Below are 27,643 nucleotides of genomic sequence, written 5' to 3'. Positions count from 1 at the left end.
TGACACTGTCTGGTGGTTTTCTTCATTTTCGACCACTTGACAGCTACTGTGATCACAAGTTTCAGAGAATCTATTTTCGTGTGTAAAATTAACAGCAATAAAACAAGCTAAATGGAATATGACCAAATCGCAGAGCTCGTCATATCGTGGAATTTCAAAAAGAATCCTGGAAGCATGTTGGAAAGGATTTGTATTCTGTGCATAAATTCAAAAGGCTGCTCAGAATCAGAGGCATTCATTAAATATCAAAACAAATATGATGCCACTTCATTTGCAGAAGCAAACAGTATTCCTATCACCAAGGAGCAGCCCTGTATGGTCGAGGCTCCTCACAGTAAATGCTCAGGACCTTTTCTTTCTTAGGCTGACATTTGTATTGAATCAAGTAAGTTCTTCTTCATAATTTTTCTTTTCTAATGGATTTTCCCCCCCATATCTGTTTGCAGGGGGGAAGAAAAGCAAAGGGCAGCAAAACCAGCCTTAAGTGCTTGGCAAATGATCTTCCTGAATCTGGACCTCATAAATCCTATAAAATGTTATATTTCAACAATAGGCTGCAAAAGCTTTTCTCTCTGCAATGATGAAGCCTAGCTTCAAAATTTATAGTTTCATCTCAGAAATGGACTATAAAAAGAGACCGACCTAGCTGTCTATCAACTAAGCCTGACAATAGCAAATAAGGTGTGAGCTTTCAATGTCAAATATACATTTAATATTAAAATTCTCAGATTAAACATTGCAAAGGGGTTTCCTTTGCAACACATGCTGATGGGAGTGGTGATAGATGGAGCCTGGGTTGTCATAGCAATGTCCAGACCCTGATGTGACATTTCTTTCACTAGCTACTGGGAGGGTCTTATTTTTCTAATACTGCCTATTCAAAGGGATGCTATTCTATTAGGGGTAAGGGTGAGTCAATTAAAACAAGATCCAAACAGATGTAGCTTAGTTCTCTGCTTAAAAGACCCAGGTGTGTAATCATTCATTTTTGTCAAGAGGGGTATAAAACCTGCATCCAAATCCGTCTTGATAAATCCAAATAGATTTTTTTGAGGGAAGAAACAGAGGTTGATTCCAGTAACTGTTCCTCCTGGTAATGGAACAAGGCTGAGGCAGGATGAAAATTTCTAATGGTAATTTGGAACAGACCTCAGCTTCCATAAAAATGCTTTACCTCACTAGGAAGCTAAGAAGTTCAAAGTGAAATGATAAGGTACTGTTTTTCACCCAATTAGCAAAGATTTACGGGGGGAAAAAGAGATACTATTCAATGTTGTCAGGTATGGGGTGAAATGAACTGTCTCCTATATTGCAGGTGGAAGCATTGCTTCAATTTCCCTGGACAATCGTTGCCACTATGTTGTAAGCCCTTGATGCATTTCCCTTCTAGGAGTCCTAAGGAAATAATCCAAGCTGTGTAGGAGGATATATGTACAAAGGTGTTTATCAAAAAGTAATTTATAACACTGGGAACTTTGAAATGTCTTGCCTACCATAAAGGAAAAGGTTATATAAATTAAGGTACCATTATGCAATGATGTATAACCATTAAAAGGGATGGTTTTGGAAAGATTCAGTGGCACAGGAGAAGAGCAAAATACAATGATAAAAAGGCAAGAAGCCAAAATTTATATATGCATGTCAATATTATATATATACATACATATATACATATGGCAGCAGTAGGCACAAATACAAATTATATGTTTTATATACCTGGATATACACAGAAACAAGACTGGAAATAAGCCTCTAAAATGTTAAGGAGGGTCAAGTCTAGATTGTGGGATAATTAGTGATTTGATTTTTGTTTTCTGCTTTAACTTTTGGTTACTAAATTTAATATAAAATAGTATAGAAAACTTAGAAGAGTATAACTTTAACAAAATATACAAGGAAGGTATATAGCATTGGAGCCAGAACTGAGTATCCTGGTGTCGAAATTTGGTACGTATTAATGGGGTATTTGGGGAAAAGGTTTTTCTTCTATCAGACTTAATTTCCTCATCTTCTTTACAAGGAAGAAAGGTAGTGGTGAAAATGCAGGAAGACCGTGTCAAAGTGCTTTTATACTCCATAAAGAAAGCTACAAATACTAGTTACTTTAAATTTAACGTGGTGAGAAAGGGAAAGAAAGCATCTCACTGGGGAACCACGAGAGGTTGTGGATTAGGGTTGCAGAAATGTAAATTTGGTAGTGGAGGGGTCATTTAAATTTACCAAAGGGAAAAATAGTTCCCCACTCATAAGGTGCCAGATCGAATGGCAAATTTCAACCCGTATACTCAAAATGGCATGTTGGGAAATGTCTAGGAAAGAAGCATTTCAGCAAGTGCATGCTGCCTCCCGCTGCATGTTATTCCAGTCCAGTCCTACTAACCACGTAAGATACCATCAACAGTAATGAGTGAAACATGCCCTACTGTCGGGCGGCAGAAAACTAGGAGCATATAAACAATTTGGTATTGTAAAATCCTCTAATGGAGCTTAATAAGAGAGCTAACATTTAGACACAACGGGGCTGAGACAAGATGTGACAGTTGCCATAACACAGAATCTCATTACTTTGTTGGTCGTCTGACTCATAAATAGAATTTTAAGTTTGTTTGTATTTTTCATAAGTGATTCATGAAAAATTAACCTGTGATTTGAAAGGCAGAATAATGCAGTGGGTAATATGCTAAATTTATGAAAGCAGTCCTCTTTTTATTAATGAGAAGGGAGAGGTTTTAGAGGTTTGGCAGTTGAAAATTACCATGGGAGCTGATTATAGTGGGAGATGGGGGGGGGGGTCTATGGTGGGAAAACTAACATAGGAGACTTCGTAGCCCAGAACTCTCTTTATTTTATGAGTGTCTCAAGGAGTTACTTGCATTTGTGAAAATGCCAAACTTCTGGCTCCAATGGGTATTTCAGCTCTCATTTTTGGTCATTCTTTTTCAGAGTTTTTGGTCATCAGTTGCCATTCCCTCAAATCCAAGGATTTGTCCATTTCTTTCTTTGTTCCTGTCCCTTTCTTTTCCCTCTATTCAACTTCTCATACTCTCACTTTCTCCCTCCTGAGGATCACAGAATCCCAGGACTGGAAGGGGCATCTAGAGCTCATTCTTCCTTCCATTTATTTGGCTATACTATATGTTTGAGAACTAACCAAGGTTTCAAATAGTGCTCCAAGAACCTGAGAACTGTGGGACCACTTTTTAGCATCTTGTTTTACTCCACTTGGCTTTTGCTTCTGGGAATTTTAAGCATCGAGTAAGTTTTAAGGATTGAGAATTATTATTCCTTGACAATGTATTAGGTGAGGTCTCGAAAGAGACAAATGTGTAGAAATCAACATAATTTATTTATCCTCTCCCCTTTATAAAAATATTTTATTTATTTATTTATTCATGAGAGACAGAGAGAGAGAGGCAGAAACATAGGCAGAGGGAGAAGCAGGCTCCCTGCAGGGAGCTCGATGCAGGACTCCATCCCAGGATCCCAGGATCACGCCCTGAGCCGAAGGTAGACACTCAACCACTGAGCCACCCAGGTGTCCCTAGCCTCCCTTTTATGGTACAGATTATATCATATATTATATATCATCACATACTACATCTGACACAAAATATTCATTATAAAACTCAATATGGTGGCCTGTATGTACTCCAAAATCAAAACTTAACAGCTTAGCAGTGGACAAAATCTAACCTATACTATTTTGCTGATTCTTTATAAAGTGAACATCTTGGCTCTAATCTTAAGAAAATGAGGACAACTTTGAAAGGCACTAAAGAGAAAGCGTGTGTGTGTGTGTGTGTGTGTGCAAATCTAGAGAAGGGTGAGTTTTTCTTCTTACCTTTCCATGACTTCATGAGTTGAGCAGACAACTCAAATTATACAGTTTACATATCCTATGTTACTTTCAGAGAATAACAATATGCATTAATCTATTTACACCTTTCAAAAACCAGCACAGGAGAAAGAAATCTAATTCCAAGACTTTAAAAGCATTGCTGGCTAGAGGGAAGCCCAGCTAAACAAAAGAGCCCTCAGACACACTGCACGCTGACAGAGACCAACCGTGCTCTTGTTTGTTCCAAGTAAGCTGAGTGACGATTCCCTTTTCCCTACAACTGTGTATCACTGGGTTAGTGATGCTTTTGTAAAGAGGGTTTGACAACAATGGAGAGTCTCCTGCCTGCTAAACAAAAAGTGACAACTCCATTTGAAAGCTGTCCCTAGATATATTTTACGTGCAGAAATTATCTGTGACAGTCCCAATCAAAGTAAAGTTTCATTTCAGTTGGGACATAAATGGACAATACAGTATATGTTACCTTGAATGTTACTGTTTTGCCCAATTAATGGTTAAGGTATTTTTTAGTGAGTTTCTCATAGGTTGCTATTTTTAAACTTAGAAAGTAAAAACGAGTTTTCGCTGATAATGCCCTTTTTGTGTAAGCTAATGCTTACAAGCTAAGCTAATGTAATTTAGGAAAAAAAGTGTACGTAGAAACAGAGGTTGAATAGATCAATATGAAAACCTAGCTTAAGTTACATAAAATGAAATATGGAATGTAAAATAGAAAATGATAAACCATGTTTTTACCTATGGATCCACAGGTATACATGTGGGCAACCTTACTGTGCCCAATAACAAACATCAACACGGATTCACCTACAAAGACGAAACTGTAAACAACACTTCTAGTCTCTGAATTAAAGGGTATGAACAAGGATGCAACTTGCAATTTGTCAAATGTCAGACTACAAGGATCAATGCTCCCTTCTGATATCTGATACACATCATTCCTGGGCTTAAAAAATCAAAACAGACTTTGTTTTAAAGAATATTTTCATGCTCACCTGCCTATTATAGGCCAGTGTGCTAAGAAATCTATTTAAGAGTTTCCCATGATTTGGTGGTAAATTCCATACCATTTTTCATACTATTTAATATAGACCCAAACATTATTTTCTCTACCTTGGCCCACAAAGGACTCTATAAACTCTCAGAAGGCAAGGCCCACAGCTGTTTGAAAACTGACTTCATCAGTTTTATAGGTATGTCTTCAATAGATTCCAGGCCAGAGCAATTAAGTGGGGAAGGGGGCAGAGACTGCCCTGGAAATACTGAGAGTGACTTGCCTATATTCCTGTATTCCACAGTCCTTGCCTTTCCTTGAAAGGTTTTGATATTATTATTGAATCAAAGAGATTCTCTTTTATCTTTTTAAAGGAACATTTCTATAAAAGTAAAGTTTATAATAGTATAGTTACAAATTTTGATATTCAATTGCTGTAAGGGGAAAAAAATCACAAAGTGTGTGTGCGTGTCTGTAAAATTCCACTGCCAAAAGCTTTTTACAATTTCATAACCCAAGTTCTCATTATCTAAGGAGAGGACCACCTGGATAACAGATAAAAGAGATTTCCAATGTGAGAGTTTAGGGAGCTTTACACTAATGTTCTAATTCTTGAAATCTGGGTTTAGGGTGAAGCATTCTTGCAGCAGTAAGCAGAGGGAGAAAGAGGATGGATCCATGGCACTGTGGTTAACAAAGAAGGTAGCAAAGAGGTCTGAGATGGTCAGAGAAGCAAAGCTCAAAGGGAACTCAGGGGCCTCGTAAAACAAATGGTAATGAAATTAAAGATTTATTTTTTATTTGATTGTTAGAGTACTGTAGAGAGGAATAAGAAAGGATAGGCCACTGCTGGGAGATGCTTTGACATGATAACAGCACCAGAGAAAAGGCAGAGCAACCTGAACTCCTATTTTGCTTCCATTAAAGAATCTCAAAACCATATAATTTTGGAGCTAGAAGGAAGTGCTGAGATCACATAGACCCACCCTCCCATCTTTACAGATAGGGAAAGATGCAGAGACATTAAGTGACTCATCTGGCATCTCCATCAAGGGAAGGCAGAAGGGAGCCAGAAAAGAAAAGGATGGTAGGAAAGAGAGAAAAATATACCATCCAAGATGCTTTAAAGGCATCCCAGTTGTCAGTACTCACAAATTATGTCCGTGGTTTTGAAAGAGCTGGGAGGTGTGCCCTTAGAAGCATAGATGGTATCTCTGAGAAATTACAGACCATGAAAGATGTGTCCAGATACTTGGGGTGAGCAAATCACAGCCAATTTTTTTTTTAATGGCCAAAGCAAATTCTAGAAAACTAGAGATCAATAAGTTCAGTGCTCATTTAAAGCAAAATTCTCTGGAATATAACAGTAGAGGTGACTGGAGATCAACAAGAGTCAAATATTAGGCATGGGAAGGAGAGTTACAAAAATGTAATTGCCAACAAGAGCCTTTTCTCTTGGTGGAGCAGCTGTATCAAGCTGACTATAGTTTCTTAATAGTAACTACTCCTTGTGTCCTTAGGAAGTGTTTGAGGCAGAGACCAGATGGAGGAAATAGTGACTTGTGTGTCCTGGGAAGTCTTTTACCCAGGGGACCTTGGTGAGGAGGCATTTCTTGGCAGAACAGAAGTAGGATATGCCACCTCAATCCTGAGAAACAAGGGTCAGGAGAAACCTGTGGGATAACTGAAATTCAAACATCAGAGCAGATCAGAGAGGAGAGACAATCAGAGGGAGGCCATGCTGACCAGGAAGCCAGACAAGTCATATTAGCCTAGGAGGTTGGCGAGCCCAAGAGTGTGACAGGAAAGCTCCATGATCTTAAAGCCATGCAGCTAAGAGTAGAGCCACTTATATTCATTCACTTTTTCAATGCATATTTACTGAATACAAGATGCTTCAGGAACTATGCTGGGATTAGAAGTAAAAATATAGTTCCTGCTTCAGGATCTCATTGAGGAAATAAACAAGTAATGTCTGGGCTAAATCCTGAATAACACATAGGGCTTCACCAGGAAAATAAAAACAAAAAGCAAAACAAAACAGGTACAGAGAGAAATGGCACTATGTTCAATTAGAGCAATGATCTTGGGTCATGAAACTGAAGTTGGGGGCCTTAGAAAGTTGGGAGGATAGGGACAAGAAGAGCATCAAACAGAGAGCTGTATTTTGAGACGCATCAGTAACAGGCAATGCATGTTGGGAGCAGAAGATCACGTTCCCTAGTTCAGCCACTATAGCACCCCAGATTGAGCCTTGTCCAGCTTAGAGCAGCATGTCAATGGGAAAGCACAATGGATCAAAAGAAGTGTGTAAGGAATGTTGAATCCCACAGCATTTCCTCACTGGGGAAATGCAGAGCACAGACATGACAACCAAGGTCACCACTGGCTACCCAAGACCCATTCCCATGGATCTTCCTGGGAAAGAGTCCACTTGTGGGGCTGAGGGATATGGAAGCCTCAAGAAGGTTCTAAATTTCTAGCTTGAGCAAGCACCTAAGTAATGGTACTCTATATTGATGTGTCACAGATACAAAATAGCAGCAATAGTAGGCAAGAAAGGCTTGTAATTAAAAATGGGTATTAATTAAGTGAAGATCAAGTCTGTCATTATAAAATTCTAGAGACATGACATCTTGAGAGGATGATCAGTTTAGCAAGAATAAGAGTTAAACTCATGGAAAGAGAAGGTTCTGCTCTAAAGCACTTTCTTCACTATTCCTGGCTGAATGAATATCATTGGTGGGGGGAAGGATTGTAGTTAAATGAGAATGTTACACTGCTGTAATTAGTTACCTTCTACCTGAGTTAGCAGGTGACCAATCTTGATTCATGGGGACCAGGTGTCCTGTCTGAAGGCCAGGCTCCATCCTCCTGTCTCAGGTAGAGCCTTTTAGGCTGGGCTGGATCATTGGTCTGTCTCCCTTCCAGGCAAAACAAGGACAGAGCTGGGATGTGACTAGATTTGCACCTTGTCTAGCTCAGCCCATTTTGAGGTTACCTCACTACGTGGCAGCTGAGACTTAAATTGGGGTACATGTTTCTACAGACAGAAAAGGCAGGGCTGATTTGTCTGTTCCCTGGGAGAGAAAATTGTTTACATGTCTTTTTTTAAAAAGATTTTATTTATTTATTCATGAGAGACACAAAGAGAGAGGCAGAGACACAGGCAGAGGGAGTAGCAGGCTCCATGCAGGGAGCTTGATATGGGACTGGATCCCAGGACCACAGGATCACAACCTGAGCCAAAGGCAGATGCTCAGCCACTGAGCCACCCAGGCACCCCTACATGTCTTTTTCTTACTCTAGCCCATAAACTCTGTGAAGGAAGGAAAAGTAGTTCTTACCTAGCGGCAGGTTTAACATAAGAAAAAGTTTTCCACCATAGGTGCTATCCTTAAATGAAAGAGTTTTCTCATTACCCTGGACTCCCTATCTGGAAAACTTCAAAGTGAAACATCAGCCACCATTGGAAATATGCTGAAGAGATTCTGGTATTTCAATATGGCAGCCAATAGTCACACATGGCTATTGAACACTTGAAATGCCGCTAGTCCAAATTGAGATGTGTTGTAAAGTGTAAAATACACACCAGATGTTGAAGACTTACTATGAAAAAAGAAGTATAAAACAGTTCTATAATAGCTGTTTTGAACATATGTTGAAATTATATTTTGCATATATTTGGTTAAATAAAATATATTATAAAATGAGGCTACTAAAAATTTAAAATTAAATATGTGGTTGACATTATATTTCTCTCAGAGCTGCTCTAAACTAATGTCAAGCTGTCCAACTGTCCTGACATCAGGTTGGGCTTAGTAATTCTGTTCTTGATTTGACTATTTCCTACATAGAGAAGAAAGTCTCATTAATTGAGAACATCTTCCCATTTATTATAATCCAGTGGCATTTCCCATAATTAATAAATACACTGAAATGCAACTCAACCCCCAGAAAAAAATTCGTTTTCTCTCTCTTCACTGTTAAACATGGTTCTAATGGTGTCAACTTTTGTTGTTATTGTTCAAAAAAGGGGATAAATAATTTAATCTAAAATACTGGCATTCAAACAAAAACATCTAAAAGGACATACTCTAGAAACTTTTGTGTTTGTTTAGGGTGCAGGTCAATGAGGATGATATGTTTGATCAGAGAAGTTGAGATAGTATTTAATTAAAATATTACCAGTCCACAAATAATACGTTATTTTAATATGACTGCCTTTAAATCAAATGGTGGAATAAACAGAGCCACTGAGATTCTTAATTGAATGGGGTGTGGTGGGAACAGTGGATTACTTATTTGCAGTGATAAAGCTTTTTTTGGCAGGTTTGTAACAGCATTTGAGAAAAGAAATTCAAATTTATGCCCATTCAACTGTGGAGACAGAGCATGTTGCTAAGGTGCAAGAGGCTCCTTGGAGTGCAACAAGGGTCAAAACATGGACACTGATGCAGATGGTAGCCTTTACAATGACAGTAAGACAAAAAGAAAGCCATATTCTCTCTTCCAGGAAACAGAACTGGAGCAAAGCCACAGAACATTCTGGCTTGTAAAGGAATGAGCTTTCTTGGCCAACTCACCAAAATGGGGAAATGACGGCTGAAACTTTAGAAGGTTTTAAAAAGATTTGCCACACATTTATTTTGCATGATATAAAAAAGCAAAACCAAATAAGCATTGCTTTCTTCTAGTCTGCACCCTAGTTGATCACAGTGTGATCCCGGGACCAGCAGGGTGACCGTCATCAGGAGCTTGTTAGAAATGCAGAACCTCAGGCCCACCTAGGCCCTCTGGAATCAAAATCTGCATTTTAACAAGATTGCCTGGTGATTTGAATGCATCAGTTTTGAAAAGCCAAGCTTTTCCTTTGTAGAAAATATAGGTCTCTGTCACAGCTGCTTCCTTTCTGTCTGGAGAACCCCATGGAAGGTGACCTCCCCCTTCTTACTCTGTTTAGGAAAAGAGCACCAGTGAGTTAAGGATCCTGGTTGGAGGTAGCTTCCAACCCATCGCTGGTCAATTAATGCAGCTTTTAGCTGCAATTATTGGACATCACTGCTCCCCAGATGCTTCTGGCATCTGCGAACAAGTTTTTACCCTATCCTTTCAATGGTGCCAGTTTTCTCCCAGAAGTACCTGTTTTCTTTTCTTTTGCATCAATTCGATTTTCACCAGAATGGAAAATGGAAAAGCTTTGAATTATCAGCTTTTCTAAAGTGAACCGCTACTGCCTTTTTTTTTTTTAAGTAGAAGGGACTTGCCACTCAACTGCCCATAATTGCAGAAAGAACTGTCATTGGCCTGGGACTATTATTCAACAGTGCTATTATCTTCCACAAGGAAAGTTTATAGAGTTGGACTTTATACACATGGGAGAAAAAAGAGTACAGACTGAAATAGAACTCTGGAGAAAGAAAACAATTTAAAAAAAATGAATACAGCAGTAAACATAGCACAGTGGTTAAGTGTCGAGGCTCTGGGTTCAGGCTACCTGGCCCATCCCTGATGACAGTGGGCCAGTCCCTCATGTTCTCTGCAACTCAGGTTCCTCATTTGTACCTCGGGGACAGTAATAGTACTACTTGGTCAACATTAAATGATATATGCAAAGCAATTAGTACAGCGTCTAGCCATAGCAAATTGTCAGTAATATTTGGTGTTGGCTATTATTACTAATAATCCTTAATTTTATTACTTATCAACACATACCATTGGGTTTTTGAGTTATATGACATTAGGCCAAACTTCAGTAAATATGTAGATGTAATTATAATAAAACAATTTCTTAAAATCACAGGGAAATTTCAAATTACTCTTTGTCGTTAGACCAGGAGGAAAATGATGTTGGCTTATTAGAGATCTAACAAAACCATACCATTACAACTGTGCACGTACACAGCCTCACCATTACAAGGCACACAGGTGAACCTAGAGCAGCCCGGTGTCGACTAATTAACTTCTCAAGGCTTCCAGGGGGTCTCCTGGGTGTTCTACAGGTTCCACCAAGCCAAAGAAGGCTGGAGAAGAGGAAATAGGATTAACTTCTTGATTGGAAGGGTGATTAAACACTGGAACAGGATACCAAGGGAGGCTGTAGGATTTCCTTCTCTAGGGAACTTTTAAACAGGAGACACAACTGTCTGGCCTGCATGATGTGGGTCTTCTGCCTGGAAGCAGGGAATTGAAATGAATGAACTCAAAAAGAAAAATCACATTTTAATGTTAGTGTTTCGTTTTTTTTTTTTTTTTTAAAGGTAGAATTAATTTCCTTTCCAAATTATAGGAAAATACACTGCTGCCTGTCCCCCCGACCCCCAGTGAGATTCCTCACTCCCCTCCTTTACCACTCTGACTGTACTTAGGGTGGCTGTGATTTACTTGTTGACATGTCTGTGTCTCCTATTAGACTATATGGTCCCTAGGACCAGGTCCTGGGAGGCTAGGACACTATCATTGCATAGGCACCCATGGATACCTGGTGCAGAAGAGTAGGGTGACTATTTAATTGCACAGATGGGATGGCATTTATAAAAAAGTCTCTGATATTCTCCTACACTCAACTTTGAGGTAGGTCATTCATTCATTTATTTATCCAGTATTTGTAGAGTAAAGCTATGACAAATGAATTCCAAAAATATTTTTACAATGCCTCCTATGCACAAAGTAAATCTTTCCCCAAAGAACCCATGTGGAGAGCTGGAGGTACAAAACCCATTTTTCTACTTCCACGAGGGCTAGCAGTTGCAGATTTAAAGAAGTACCCACTACAGGCTGAAAACAATATATGGCAATTCTTTACCTCTCTTACAGAATTAGAGTAGCTTCTTAAAACCCCCATGGGTTCTACATACTCTAACTCAGAACTAAGCAACTCATAGAAAAATAAAATATGCCTGGCTACCTGGGATGAAGGTTTTAGTGAAGATCCCTCAATATAACACTTTTCTAGTCCTGTTGTCCTCCTTGGCAGCTTTTATTCCAAAGGGCCATCCCTGAGGCTGCTGCCGTGGCTGCCTGGTGTGTGAGAGGGGTGGGCTTTCCTACTTCAGGAGGCCTGCTTTGTTAAAATGCTCTCTTGGTAAGCAGAAAGGCCACAATCTATCAGGATTTCAGTTCAGCATGCAAGTGACTGGCCTATAAACATAATTTTTTAACAGCTTTTCTTCAGCAACTCTGACTGTTTAATTAATCTTCAGCCATTAACCATTCATTTAAAATGCCACTTACGAAATCTTAATTTTGCACATTATCAGCTGGTTCACAAATAGCTAAACCATGAGCAGAAGCGTAATGATCTCTCTCTCCCTGTTCTTAGAGCTCACCAAGCTTATAGCCAATTTTGGCTTCTTAATTAACCATATGCATATAAGTACTTAAATTAAATGACAGTTTTTTTTTTTTTAAAGAATTAATGTGCACTGAAATGTTAACACTGACATTCTGCTGCCTGTCGAAGGGCTGGAAAGCACTGCCTGGCCAGGCCACAACTACTCTGGATGCCCAAAGGTGATGCAGGTGTGAGAATATTCCCATATCAGTTGAGTTGTCCTTACTGACGGCACCCTTGCAATGATATTTTGCATCCATTGTTCAAATTCTCCAATCTTTATGTTTTAAGAAAAATAAGAAATGTCATCCCCAAGACATTCTTTAGCACTGGGCATTCAGAAACAACAAATCCAGCAGCACATCCTTTTTCAGTGGTTGACCCCAATTAGGTGAGTCAGTTCAAACCAAATAAGAGGGCAGGGAGGGACATTCAGGGCAAAAAAATAATTGTCAGCTGATGCTGAAATGACTTTTTCTCTGAGTAGGCCTCTGATTATTAGAGCCCACAGAGAAATTACTTGCAATTTTACCGGTGTCAGCCAGGGTCAAGGTCCAAGTTAAAAACTGGGTGCAGAATTGTTCAGGATGGTTCATCATGGCACATGGAAGGCTTTCACCCATGATCTATGCTTGGGTCATATTTGAGATTTGATGGCTAGCCCCCGTCAAAACCACCTCCAAACTTCAGGGACTAGACTGTGAGTCTGTAATTGATTTGACTGGTAGTAGTAATAGACATTATATTTTGGAGAATTATAGTAATCCTGGGCATTTTTCTTTTTCTAGTATCCAAATACAGAGATCCCAAGGATAGGCAAAAATGAGGAATCACAAATGAAAATTATGTTGCATCATCTATTAAAACTCCATGCTCCTGGAATGAGGAAAATTGTTAGAGTGTTCATTAAAAATGTTTTACAACACTGTGGGAGTGAAAATGGGAAAAATAGCAGACCGTTTTCTGAATCACAATGTGAATTGAGGTACAACACCTCTGAATTCATTAGACACGTAGGGTAGGTGACACATGGTGGTTATGAGCCTCGTTTTACTTATATCATACCTGTGCAAATTGCTGAAGCGGTTTTGACTGAGAATTCATGTGCAGGTGTCAAAAAAAAAAACTAAACAAACATTGACTGTAATTAGAAACAGAAATGTACTGATTGACGAAAGAACTAAGAACCAAACATGCGCATAAACAATTTGAGTTTCAGCAAACTTGGCATTTTGTAATCCTGTTAGCAATTCAGTTTTTAATCCAAGTAAGTACTTAAAATACAAGCATATCTTGACTCTGCAATTTCTGAGGCTGGATTCCAAGAGAATAACAATTCATCCTCCTAGAAGACCTTTCAGGCTGAAAGGAATTATCAGAGCTTTCCAAAAACTAATGTATAAAATCCACTAAGCTACATCGATTCTGTGATTCCTTCACTGATCATCAATTCATTTAATAAACATGTATTGGGTACCTACTATGTGCTAAATATTGGGAATGCAGTTCTTAAGTCAGTCTTGCTAACAAAAAGGTACAGTCCAATTAGGCAAATGTAGCAGTCACTCACAGAGTTTAGTTTTGATTTTAGTATGTTCCCTTCAAAAACTCCCTGAACATTTTTCTTTGTGTTAAGGAACTAAAGGCAACTGTCAAATTATGGAAAGAAGGAAGACACCTTAACCTAGTGCCTTAACCTGGTATGGAAGCCAGCAGCATCAGTGCCACAGGCAGCTTGTTAGACACATCAATTTTAGGGTTCCATCTCAGACCTACTAAGTCAGGAGCTCTGTGATTTAACAAGATTTCCAGATGATTCTGCAAGCTCATGTTTGAGAATTATTACCTTGGTTGCTTAAAAGTTTATCTTTAACCGCAGAAGCATACATATATCAGATTAATAAGACATCTCATAGCCCTGAGAGTAAGTGATGGGTGGGAAATGGGTTAGGTCTTTGGGAGTTAGGATGCATGTTCCTGAATAGGCTGAAAGTGATGGGTGCCCTGACATGTGATGAAGAAAATGGGAACCTGCACTGTGACCTGCACTAGGACATACCTCTTGGTCCAATGAAGGAAAGGTGCCAGCTGACTGATTAACTCACCCGATTACTAAGCCTCTTTGTTCTCTACCTGATGTCCATAAGAGAAACTTCTTTCGCTTCACATATGCCAAGCTCCTTTTCACATCAGGATTTTCTCCCCATGCTGCTCTTTTTTTCCCCATGCTGCTCTTTTGTCTGAAATGCCTTTCATTCCCCTTTCACCACCAAACTACTCTTAACTACTCATTCTTCTTGTCTCAACTTAAATGTCACTTTCTCATTTAATCCTTCCTTGATCCTTCACAATGTCAAATATGTTTATAGCACACTGTGCCTCTCCTTAGTAGTACTTATAATTAAGTATTTAATATTTGTCTCTTCTAGTAGATCTTAACTTCCATGACAGTAAGGACTTTGTCCAAATTTCACTCAACAAATATTTGTTGAATGAATGGGGATTTTTTTTTTCTTAGAAACTGTTTATTTTCCATCAATCTTATTTCCATTTTGTTTGTCTTTGTGGAAGAGAAACTTAAGACCACTCAGTGGCTGTTCCTACCCATTCACAGTGGCCTGAGCAGTGGGAGCTACAGACCAGGCTTCAGTGGCAGACTGAGTGCTCTAGTCTTCAGTAGGAAACTACTGAATAGGCACAGAGAGCACCTGCATGCCTTCAGACCAGTCTGCGACTTTAAGTTGAGTGAACTCAGGAGCTGGAGCAGTCCATTCATCCTGAAATTCCTCCTTGGTCATGGCCATTTCAGCAGTGGCCTGATCTTCCTCTCCAATCTCTTCAGGGTCTCTGTAGAACTAGATAGAGATCAGACATGGCTTCCCATGGGTGTTCACAGGAAATGGTGCCATGCATGCATAGAACTTCCTGGGCCATCATCCACCACACCAGACTCACTGAGTGAGCTCCCCTGTTGCAGGAGATGGCAATGTCCACATGGTGCAGGGGAGAGTCTATTACACAGAGCAATGATAGGTTAACATAAGATGCCTCTGTGAGAGCTGATGATCAGCCCTGGGATTAGTAACCACCAGAAGGCTCAGCTCCCAGAAGGCTGCCTGGATCTGGTTAGTGAAGTTTCCAGGAAAGAAGCAGACAACAATACGAGTGGCTCTGGAAGCAGCAGTGAACTTCGGCATAGCTCACTGGCCAGTATTCCTGGCCAGGGAATGAATGATATGGCATCGACATGAGCTGAGCTGATGGCAACAACAGCATGAGCTGCCAGCAGAAGTTTCTCCCAGGTTCCCTTCAAATTTATTTATTTATTTATTTATTTATTTATTTATTTATTTATTTATTTATTTATTTATTTAAAAGATTTTATTTATTCACTCATGAGAGACAGAGAGAGAGAGAGAGAGAGAGAGAGAGAGACACAGAGAGAGGCAGAAACACAGAGGAGAAGCAGGCTCCATGCAGGGAGCCCGATGTGGGACTTGATCCTGGGTCTCCAGGATCATGCCCTGGGCCGAAGACAGGCACTAAACTGCTGAGCCACCCAGGGATCCCCTCTCTTCAGATTTATGATGTAGACTCTTCCTTTTGTATATGTACTGTTCCATTTGGAAGTCAATGTTGGTGCCTCCAAGGTGGGTTCTTGCTGCAAGGAATTTGAGGACTTCCTCTTCCTTCATTTGCAGGGTGTCAAGGGCTCTGGACATTTTGAAAGTTTCCCTTTAAGTTATGATGGGAATGCAAAACCATGTGATAGGGACCCCTCCCCAGGTTGAATGAGGATCTATTAAAAAGTAAATTTTAATGGAACTCACATGAGTGTTAAAGAACCATGTTTCCTAAGCCCTGGCCTGGAGCTAAACAGGTTCAGGGCATATCATCAATGGTTCCTGTAATCCTTTTTTCTTATATTTTTAGATATCTCTATTCTCTACTTCTTCACCTGACTGATGTAGTGAAAAAGAGGGCATTTTAACAAACAGTGGTAGAAAAATGGGGGAAAAACATGACTAAAATGAGCACTCAATACAAGGCCACTGTGCTACAGGTTTGACATGCATCAACTCTTTACATGTCCAAAAATCCTATGAGATATGGTATCATTTTCACCTAGAGGTGAAGAGAGGCTCAAAGATGTTACATACTATGGCCAAGGACCACTGAGTGGTCGAATTAAGATTCACACTTAGGAACTTCAAATTCTATGCTTTGAAAACACTTGGAGATAGATAATAATCTCAAGAGAAGTAATAGACATTTAAACATTGCTCAAGAGGCAACACTATATAAGAAATGTCTTAATACTGAGAATATATTAAGTGTCCAATGAATACTATGTTAAGGTACCATCACTTTCATCATCCTTAGTCTTGAAAATCATCCTAAATATTATGTTTCTAGAGCCTAAAGTTCATACCTGAACAGATGCTGGACATACTTTATTTGATATAGCAAGGTTTGGAGAAATTCTCCCACAGAAAAAAAAAAAATGACCCAAAAGGAAGTTTATGAACCGAGCCTCTTCAAAACTGCACATAGACTCAAATGATCTGAAAATTATGACTGAAGTCTACTGCTTTACATTTCTTGTTTTCCAGTGAGTTAGTTTTGAGACTTGGAAATCATATACACTTGTGAAAGCTGTTTTCCAGACTTGAAACTGGAATTATGCACATATGAGCCTTTTGATACTGTAATATCCCAAATTTCTAAAATACTTAGATCTAGTTCTGTTTCTTTTTCTTGGCATTTCTTAGTTTTCATGCATATAAGTACCCAGATAAACCGGTTTTCAAGATACTTGCCAGCTTTCACCAACACTGGCCTCACTGCCAGAAGAAAAAGGCAGGAAGAAAGCGGCAGCAAGTAGAAGCTGTGATAGAAGTGGAGCACCATAAGATTAGCTATTCTTTATGGAACAACACTGAGACATGAACTATGAGAGAAAACAAATCTGTCCTCCCTCTTGTTCACCAAAATGGCGAGGATGGCCTCCAGGGTCTCTGAGTGAGAGCATGGTAGAGAGAGATAACTTCTGGAAATGATACTGATGTAAAGGTTCATGAGACCAATGTTCAAGAGCATAGAGTGATTGCTGTACTGTAGGGAATCAAAAAGAAAGACCAACATGAAGAAAACTGAATGCTAATGACCAATCTCTTCAATACCTTCTCCAAAATCAGTATATATTTAAATTCAAATCTATAATCATTTAGAGTGCCTACTATGAGTACCTACTATGTACTAGGTCCTTTACATATGGCTTTCATATGTATTTGTTCTTTTAGCCCATTAATAACAAAGTCTATTAACTATAAATTTACATTATTATGATATTAACACTTAGCATTAAAAATGGATAAGAGAGTTTCATTTTTGGTAACGGTGGAAGACTTTGCTGCATTCTCACTTTTGTGAGAAGAACTGGAATAACTGGACAGACATGGAAAAAAAATTAAAAAGCTGCTTGAAAGCTTTAGAGAGTTAAAGGAGCCAGAACCTGAGGGATCAAGAATGATTCTGAAAAAGTAGATAAGTAGATTGAATAAGCCTAATATTCTGCGGCACTTTTCCCTGCAAGTCTTTTGCTAATTCGTAAGTGGTACAGATTCAGATGCTAAATAAAATGAGCAGAGCTTAAAGGCTAAGAGACTTGGAGACTGAGAAGAGATTTTGATATTCTCATAGGATTGGCAAGATAGAAATTAGAGTCCATGGTCTGCTAACAAAGAAGAGTCTAGTAAACAATTCAGATGTATGGTTAGGAATATAGAAAAGCTATACCCCAGGAGTCAAGGTAAATAGACTACAAATAGACTATCCCTTACAACAACTGAAACCCAGCTTCCAGTCATCTAAATCTAAGACTAGAATAAATCAATATGACCCTAATTTGCCTGTCAAAAAGCAGAGTAAACCCTCTCTGGAAAAAGATAACATCAGCCTGAGATTATTTCTACAATTTTTAAGCACTAAGTCTAGCATTCAATCAATGCATACCAGGAGATAGGACTAAAGGCCTAAAAACAAGGTGGAAAATCAAATCATGTAAATAGACTCAAAGCTAATCCAGATATTTATATTATTATATATGGTTCTCAAAATAACTATAATTAAATATGTTCAAGAAAAAGATGACAAGATGGAGAATTTAATCACAGAAGTATAATCTCAGGGTAAATCAAATGGACACACTAAAACTGAAAATCACCATAACTAAAGTTAAGAGCTCAATAAATGGGTTTAATAGAAGATGACACAGCTAAAGGAAAAATTAATACATTGGAAGACAAAGCATTTAAAAATAACCAAACAATCACAGCTTAAAAAAAAAAGCACAGAACCAAGAAACATGTACCTGTACAAAAAGATCTAATATTTTTGCATTATTAGACTACCAAAAAAAGAGAATGGTACAAAACAAAATGTGAAGAGATATTGTCTGAGAATTTTCCAAAATTGATGAAAAACAGATTTAAGAAGGTCTACAAACCCTTATCCAATTTATTTAGATAAGTATTTTGATATTTATTTTGATAAATAAAAATTATTTTATTTATTTATTATGATTTTATTTATTCATGAGAGATACACTGAGAGAGGTAGAGACATAGGCAGAGGGAGAGGCAGACTCCCTGTGGGGAGCCTGATGAGGAACTCAACTCCAGGATCCTGGGATCACAACCTGAGCTGAAGGCAGATGCTCAACCACTGAGCTACCTAGGTGCCCGCTTACTCAGTTTTAAATACAGCAACACATATGCACATGCACACACATAGGTACATTGTAGTGAAACTGTTGAAAAGCAAAGACAGAGAAAAGTTTAAAGCAATTGAAGACAAACAGATACATTTTCTTCAAGGGAATAACTGACAATGGACTTTGGAGAAAACATTGAAAGCCAGAAAACAACGGGATTATATTTTTTAAATATTAAAAGAAGAAAAAGATCTGATAAGTACATACCCAGAGAAAATATCCTCAAAAAAAGGATAAAATTATAAAAAATAAAAACAGAGGATTTGCTACAATAAATACTAGGGAAATTATAAAAGGTAAAAGGAGTAACATTCCGGATAGAAGCAAAACATTCAGGAAGAAAGAAAGAACAACAGAAACAGTTAAAATAAACAGTGGGTGCTTGGTGGCTCACCTCAATAGGTTGAGCATTTGACTCGGTTCAGATCATGATCTCAGGGTTGTGAGACTGAGCCCTATGTCAGGCTCCACAGTCAGCTTGGACTCTTCTTGAGATTCTTTCCTTCCCCCTGTTTCTGCCCCTCCCTTCCTCTGCTCTCTCTTTTTCTCAAATAAATAAATAAAATCTTAAAAAAAAAACCCAACTAGTTACCATATAGAATAATAATTACAGCGTGCTTTCAGCTCAAAGCATATGTATACTTAAAATACATGAAAACATAGCCTAAAAAGCAGGAGGGATTAAATGTAGTTAAAGTATTCCAAATTCTATGCATTGTTTAGGAAATGACAAAAGTACTAATTTATTTTGAAATACAATAAATCAAGAATGTATATTATAATCTTTTGAGTAATAAAGGTACCAGAAGGAGAGGAGAAAGCATAACATTCATTCACAGAGGTAAAAAAAATGAATCATACAAAATTCTTTTTTTTTTTTTTTAAAGATTTTATTTATTTATGCATGAGAGACATAGAGAGAGAGAGGCACAGGCAAAGGGAGAAGCAGGCTCCATGCAGGGAGCCCAACATGGGACCCGATCCCGGGTCTCCAGGATCCCACCCCTGGGCTGAAGGTGGCGCTAAACCACTGAGCCACTGGGGCTGACCCAAAATTCTTGGTTAATAGACTTTTAAAAGAAGGGAGGAGAGAAAAATAAGCATAGAATGGGTGGAAAAGTAGAAAGTGGAGAATAAGAGGTTTAAACCACAGTATATCTGCAGTACCATTAAGTGTAAAGAGACTAAATTACTACAATTAAAATACAGATTGTCTGACTGGATATGAAAACAAACCAAAATCTAATTATGTGCTTCTTAAAAAGACACTTTAAATATAAGGATCCAGAAAATATTGAAAGCGAAAAGAAGAAAAATATATACTAAGCAAAAATTAAGCAAAAGAAAGATGCTATGCTATAGCTAGATCAATATCAGAGTTAACTTTGAAGCTATAGTCATTACTAGGAATAAAGTATGATGAATCATGATCATAAAAGGGTCAATCCTATAGGAACTCATGACATTCCCAAATTTTTGTAAACCTGATAACAAGCTTCAAAATGTAGAAAGCCAAAATGACAAGACTAAAAGGAGAAATGAATAAATCCACATTTGTAGGAAGCTATTTTAACTTTAACCAAAATGGGATAAAACTAGAAATCAACAGCAGAAAGATAATTGGAAAGTCTCTCATCATTTGGAGATGAAACAACACACTTCTATATAATGTATGGATCAAAGAAGTTCCAAGGAAAATTGAAAAACAAACAAACATTGAACTGAATGAAATGCAAGCACAACATATCAAAATATATAGGATGCTTCCATAGAAATGTTTCCATTAGAAAAAAGGAAAGTCCCAAATACAAAATTTAAACTCCACTTTAAGAAACTAAAAAAAAAAGAGGGGGGAGGGAACCCAACAAAGCAAGCAGAAAAATAGAAATAATAAAGAACAGAAATCAATAAAATTAGAAACAAATATAATAGAGAAAATTAATAAAACAAAATAGCTGATCAATAAAATTCAAAAAGATCAATAAAATTGAAAAAGATCAATAAAATTGACAAAGCTCCAATAAGACCAACAAAGTAAAAAGAAGGGACAAATTAAATATCAGGAATGAAACAGAGGATAATATTACAATAGATTCTGCAATTCAATAAGAGAACATCCTATCAAGAGGACAATAAAGAAATGCTATGAACAACTCCACACATAAATTTGACAACTTAAATAGCAAATTCTTAGCAAAGTGAAAGCTACTATAATTCACACAATATGGGATAATTGGAATAGTCTTCTAATTATTAAGGACATCAAATTTATAATAAAAAACCTCCCAAAAAAGAAATCTCTAAACCTAGATTATTTCTCTGGAGAATTTTACCACATGTTTAAAAAGGCAATAACACCAGCTATATACAATTTTTTCCAGAAAAAGAGGTAAGACTTCCCTTCCCATTCAATAAAACCAGTGAACCCTGGTACCAAACCCAATAAGAATACAAAACAAAAGAAAACAAAATGAAACTACTGACCAATATCTCTCATGAATGTAGTTGAAAAATTTTTATCAAAATATTAACAAATGGTGCTCGCTTTGGCAGCACATATATAAAATATTAACCAATGAAATTAAGTAATGCATGAAAAGAATTAAATACCATGACCAAATAGACTTTATTCCCAGATACAAGGCTGGTTTAGTGTTTGAAAAGCCATAATCCAACATGTTAATAGGCTAGAAAAGAAAAATCACATAATCATATCAGTTGGCAGAAAAATCATCTGATAAGACTTAATATCCATTTGTGATAAAACCCTCAGAAAACTAGAAATTAAGGACAATTTCCTCAATTTGATAAATACATCTACAAAAAACCTATGGCCAACATCATACTCAACAGGGGAAAGACCAAATAATTTTCTCCTAAGATTAAGAACAAGAATGTTTGCTCTCACTATTGCTATTCAACATAGTATGAGAAATTCTAGCCAGTGCAATAGAGCAAGAAAAGGAAATAAAAGACCTAGTAGATAGAAAAAGAAGAAATAAAGCTTATGGTCACACAAAATTCGTAGATGATTATTTATAGCAGGTCTGTTTGTAATAGCCAGCCTCAAACTGGAAACAACTAAAATGTCCCTCAATAGGTAAATGATTGAACAAACTATGGTGCATCCATACCTTGGAATATTACTTAGCAATAAATAGGAATGAACTATTGATACCTACAATGGCTCAGATGGATCTCAAGGTCACCACTTTGTGTGAAAAAAAGTTCCCCATTTATTTAATTCCATTTAGGTAGTATTTTAGAAATGACAAGATTACAGAGATGGAAAAACAGATTAGTGGCTGCCAGGGATTGGGAATGGCAGAAAGAAAGATGTGTAACTATAAAGGGATAGCATAAGGAATATATTTGTGATGATGAAATAGTTCTGTATCTTGATTGTAGCAGTAGTCACATGGAGATAAAATTGGCATAGAACTATACACACCTTGTACCAATGTCAAATTACTGGTTTTCATATTATACTATAATTATGTTGAGGTAGCTATTGGATAAAACTTGGTGAAGAGTACAAGGATTTCTCTGTGCTATATTTGCAACTTCCTGTGACTTTATAAAAAGTTCAAAATAAAGAGTTCAAAATAATTATAACTATATAAAATATTACTATATATAATAACTATAAACATATGGTTATGAAAAAAGCAAATAAAAATACATGAAATAATGTTGGCAAGAAATGGCCTACCAAATTAAAAAAAAAAATCTACTAAATGGAGAAGAGCCTTTTAGAATTCTCCACTCAACTTCAATTCATTCCTAGTTGATTAATAGTAACCTTTAATGATATAAATACCTAGATACTAGTATATATAATAGTAACTTAAATGATGCATATAATGGACAGATGCTGTTTTGTGTGTACATATATATATATATGTATACAGTATGCATGTGTGTGTGTGTGTGTGTATAGTAAAATTCTTGAACAGTCTTATGTAGGCAGTATGTTTATGTCCACGTTATAGACGAGGAAACTAAACCAGTGAGAAGGTCAGAAATCAGTAGAGAAAGTGGCTTAAGAATATCCTATCAGGCTTTGCTCTAAAGATGGTTATGGCTCAGGCCCAGACCACTGCATATAGAAAATCCACTGCATTTGCATTGAAGAGAATATTCCTCCTAGCTTTGTGCTCAGAGATCTTAGTGATTTGGAAAGTGAGAAGCTGAGTAATGGCCAAGTTTGAGGGAATCCAGAGTGCTTGCTCAGGATTAATTAAAAGTCTGGGTAAAATTACATCTCTTGAATTCTATTTCTGGATGGGTACATATCAATCCTCAGTCAGCTCTCCAGAGGGGAGGGTATTCCACAGCATATAAATATTAAAACATCTCTTCAAGATGTTGGATATTTATGAGTACTAACATTAAAACTATCTTTTACTGCCCTTTCTCATCCCACTGATTATTTATTGTTTGAAAAGATAAATATAGGAAAGCAATTGACCTAACAATGGCCTCTTCCTGATTACACATTGCATTAAATACAGAAATTATAAAGAGGGCACTTTGGAATCTGTCTTTAACATTAGCAAAGACTGTGTAATGAAAAGGTATGTGGCTTAGCCTAATAGATTAATGCAAACCACAGGTCACAAGAGGCTTGGAGAAGTGTGGTAGATCAACACAAATCTAGCACTATTACAGAGAAGTAGGTCAAAGCCCAAGGATTCTGGTGTGCTTGTACCTCCACACCTCTGAGGAGGATGCTTTGCCCATGATAGGCATCTAATATTTTATTTTTAAAAAAAATTTTTAATAATAAATTTATTTTTTATTGGTGTTCAATTTGCCAACATACAGAATAACACTCAGTGCTCATCCCATCAAGTGCCCCCCTCAGTGCCTGTCACCCATTCACCCCCACCCCCCACCCGCCTCCCTAGTTCCACCCCTAGTTCGTTTCCCAGAGTTAGGAGTCTTCATGTTCTGTCTCTCTTTCTGATATTTCCCACTCATTTCTTCTCCCTTCCTTCTATTCCCTTTCACTATTATTTATATTCCCCAAATGAATGAGACCATATAATGTTTGTCCTTCTCCGATTGACTTACTTCACTCAGCATAATACCCTCCAGTTCCATCCACGTCGAAGCAAATGGTGGGTATTTGTCATTTCTAATGGCTGAGGAATATTCCATTGTATACATAAACCACATCTTCTTTATCCATTTGTCTTTCGATGGACACCGAGGCTCCTTCCACAGTTTGGCTATTGTGGACATTGCTGCTATAAACATTGGGGTGCAGGTGTCCCGGTGTTTCACTGCATCTGTATCTTCGGGGTAAATCCCCAGCAGTGCAATTGCTGGGTCATAGGGCAGGTCTATTTTTAACTCTTTGAGGAACCTCCACACAGTTTTCCAGAGTGGCTGCACCAGGTCACATTCCCACCAACAGTGCAAGAGGGTTCCCCTTTCTCCGCATCCTCCCCAACATTTGTGGTTTCCTGCCTTGTTAATTTTCCCCATTCTCACTGGTGTGAGGTGGGATCTCATTGTGGTTTTGATTTGTATTTCCCTGATGGCAAGTGATGCAGAGCATTTTCTCATGTGCGTGTTGGCCATGTCTATGTCTTCCTCTGTGAGATTTCTCTTCATGTCTTTTGCCTATTTCATGATTGGATTGTTTGTTTCTTTGGTGTTGAGTTTAAGAAGTTCTTTATAGATCTTGGAAACTAGCCCTTTATCTGATATGTCATTTGCAAATATCTTCTCCCATTCTGTAGGCTTTTAGTTTTGTTGACTGTATCCTTTGCTGTGCAAAAGCTTCTTATCTTGATGAAGTCCCAATAGTTCATTTTTGCTTTTGTTTCTTTTGCCTTCATGGATGTATCTTGCAAGAAGTTACTGTGGCCGAGTTCAAAAAGGGTGTTGCCTGTGTTCTCCTCTAGCATTTTGATGGAATCTTGTCTCGCATTTAGATCTTTCATCCATTTTGAGTTTATCTTTGTGTATGGTGAAGGAGAGTGGTCTAGTTTCATTCTTCTGAATGTGGATGTCCAATTTTCCCAGCACCATTTATTGAAGAGACTGTCTTTCTTCCAGTGGATAGTCTTTCCTCCTTTATCGAATATTAGTTGACCATAAAGTTGAGGGTCCACTTCTGGATTCTCTATTCTGTTCCATTGATCTATGTGTCTGTTTTTGTGCCAGTACCACACTGTTTTGATGACCACAGCTTGTAGTACAACCTGAAATCTGGCATTGTGATGCCCCCAGCTATGGTTTTCTTTTTTAAAATTCCCCTGGGCATCTGATATTTTAATGGAATGAATGCATGAATGAATGAGTGAAAGGATGTCTGGTAGGTGAGGAGCAACATGCATGTTTTTTGCACGTGCTTAGTGGCTTCCACCATTTTTTAATGTAATCTACAGTGACAAATGCATTTTGTAATCATGCCCCAATACTCAGCTATATATATATATATATATATATATATATATATATATTCTGTATATGTGTACATTTTACATACACATAGAATCTAATTAAAAATCATTAAATAATTCTTATGCCTATTATAATCTATGTAATGATCTTTTCTATCCTATTTTCTTAAAAAATGTTGACTGATCTCACTATGCTGATTTCAAAATGTACAACTTGCAGTTGATTACAATCTGCAGTTTGAAAAAAAACCTCACGTAGGTGGAAGCTCATGTATGGGTTTTGGAGTCATATCTGGGTTAGAATCCTGGCTCTGCCAACTAATGACTCGTAGCAAAATAGGTAAGTTTCTTAATTTTTCTGAGCTTCCAATTTCTCATAACTTATCTACATTTGTCACTCCTGGAAGCTGACAATTTAGGCAGATACAAATCTAGTATTATCCCAAGATTAGGACTCTCAGAAAATGGAAAGGAAAAAAAATAATGAGAACATTGAGTTTTAATAGATACATACTCTACAGGATTTCTGTCATCTTTCTAAAGCACAAATGTGAACATGGCATCCCCATTTCAAGGGTTCCCTGTTGCTCTTGAACTAGACACTAATTGTTTTATCTTAGATTATATGGCCTTTAAGAGTATGGCTTATGTTGACCTTCGTTTCTTGTATCCAACTGGCCTAATCTATGTTCTACCCTACAGATCTTCTGATATATGCAGTTCTGCAAATGCATCACATTTTCTCTTTGGGTTTTTGCACATGCTCTTCTGCTTGCTCAGTTAATTTCTGTTCGTTCTTTAGATCAGAATATAGATTTCTTCAGAGTGCCTTGTTTGGCCATCCAGATCTGCATTCAGTGCCCCTATCAGGTGCTCCTACAGTATCTTTGGCTTAGCTTACCCTTATTATAGCATGCCCGCATTAATATTCCAAAATATCAGCTGCATCCCTCAAGAGCACATCCCTCAAGACTATATTCTTGTTCTATTATCTTTGTGTTATTTATATGTCTAAAGAAATTCTGCACACTCCCTCCTACCTCCTCTTGGTAAACTGGATAAGTTAGATAAATATAGCTTAAGGATCAGGTCATTTGTTTGAAAAACATTCGAGCCAGTGCTTAAATGACAGCTTTAAGAAGTCAGAGTAACCCTTTGGCAAGCATTCTTCAAACATGTCCACTTACTACCAATGGCTGATGATGGCAAGGGGGTGGAGGTCTTGCAGATGGATGGTCACTAAGTACCAACCCTCCTTGTCTAGCTCATGTATAATAAAAGAGAAGGTTATCTACATTTGTCACCCCTGGAAGCTGACAACTTAGGCAGATACAAGTCTAGCATAATCCCAAGAGTAGGGCTCTCAGAAGATGGAAAAGAAAAAAATTAATGAGAGCATCAAGTTTTAAAGAGTGGGGATGGAGGGAAGTAGAGTTAATGGTATATCAGTTACTATTAGCACTTATCTGGTCATAGAGATTCTTTCATTAAGAGATTTCTCATTATTGTTTAAAAGTCACTTAAAAATTGATGGTAATATGTTTTAAGAAAAAAAATGATTGCTTTGTTCAACTGATGAATTTTAACTCTCTATGGAAATGGCATTTATCACTGAGATTCCCAAACTGAAATGAGATCACTTTGGCTCTGTTTGTACAAACTAAAAACACATCTCTAAGTCATCAACAGTATTCACTGTTCAACTCCCTACACACAGCCTTGCAAAGCTGTGAGTCAGAAACAAAAGCAAAAAGCCATTAAACTGAAGTAAAAATAAAAGGAAAAAATCACTAGAGAGAGATTGGGAAAACATACCAACAGAGGCATGAACTGTGCATGACAGAGTCGTGCTTCAAAGAGGTGTCAAATCTCTGAAATCAAGAAACTAGATATCAATTACCCTGCATTGCCCAAATACCAGAAGATATTTTCACATTCAGCTGTTCACACCTGGCTAGGAAGCTTTCCTGTTAACACTTTCTCTATACTTCATCACCCTTATATTAGAATTTTCCAAAGCATACTTTTCAGTGGTCATGAAAACTAAGAGTGTATGTCATGTCCTCCACCTGCTTAAGTGATATTAGAAGTTACTCAGACTGAAATATTTCTGTCTCAGCTATAAAACAGGGTCTACATAATAAGGATAGCCTCCCACAGGAAGTTAATAATATATTTGGACAGAGTGCTATGTAGCATTAATCTATAACTTTTGCATTATTAATAGAAGAGAAAAAAAAGAAGACAAGTTATCTAGAGGTAATCTGTT

At 37.6% G+C, this 27,643-nt stretch overlaps 1 protein-coding gene and 1 pseudogene across 7 annotated transcripts in view; both read right to left on the bottom strand.

The window, feature by feature from the left end:
- Positions 1–27,643, bottom strand: part of PARD3B (par-3 family cell polarity regulator beta) — a 981,548-nt gene that overhangs the window by 120,951 nt on the left and 832,954 nt on the right. The window lies entirely within an intron of this gene.
- LOC112656379 (40S ribosomal protein SA-like) lies at positions 14,761–15,905 on the bottom strand (annotated as a pseudogene).

This window comes from Canis lupus, chromosome 37 (assembly GCF_003254725.2).
Source record: "Canis lupus dingo isolate Sandy chromosome 37, ASM325472v2, whole genome shotgun sequence".
NCBI lineage: Eukaryota > Metazoa > Chordata > Mammalia > Carnivora > Canidae > Canis > Canis lupus.
The sequence above is the reverse complement of the archived record's forward strand: the minus strand, read 5'-3'. Positions and strand labels throughout refer to the sequence as shown.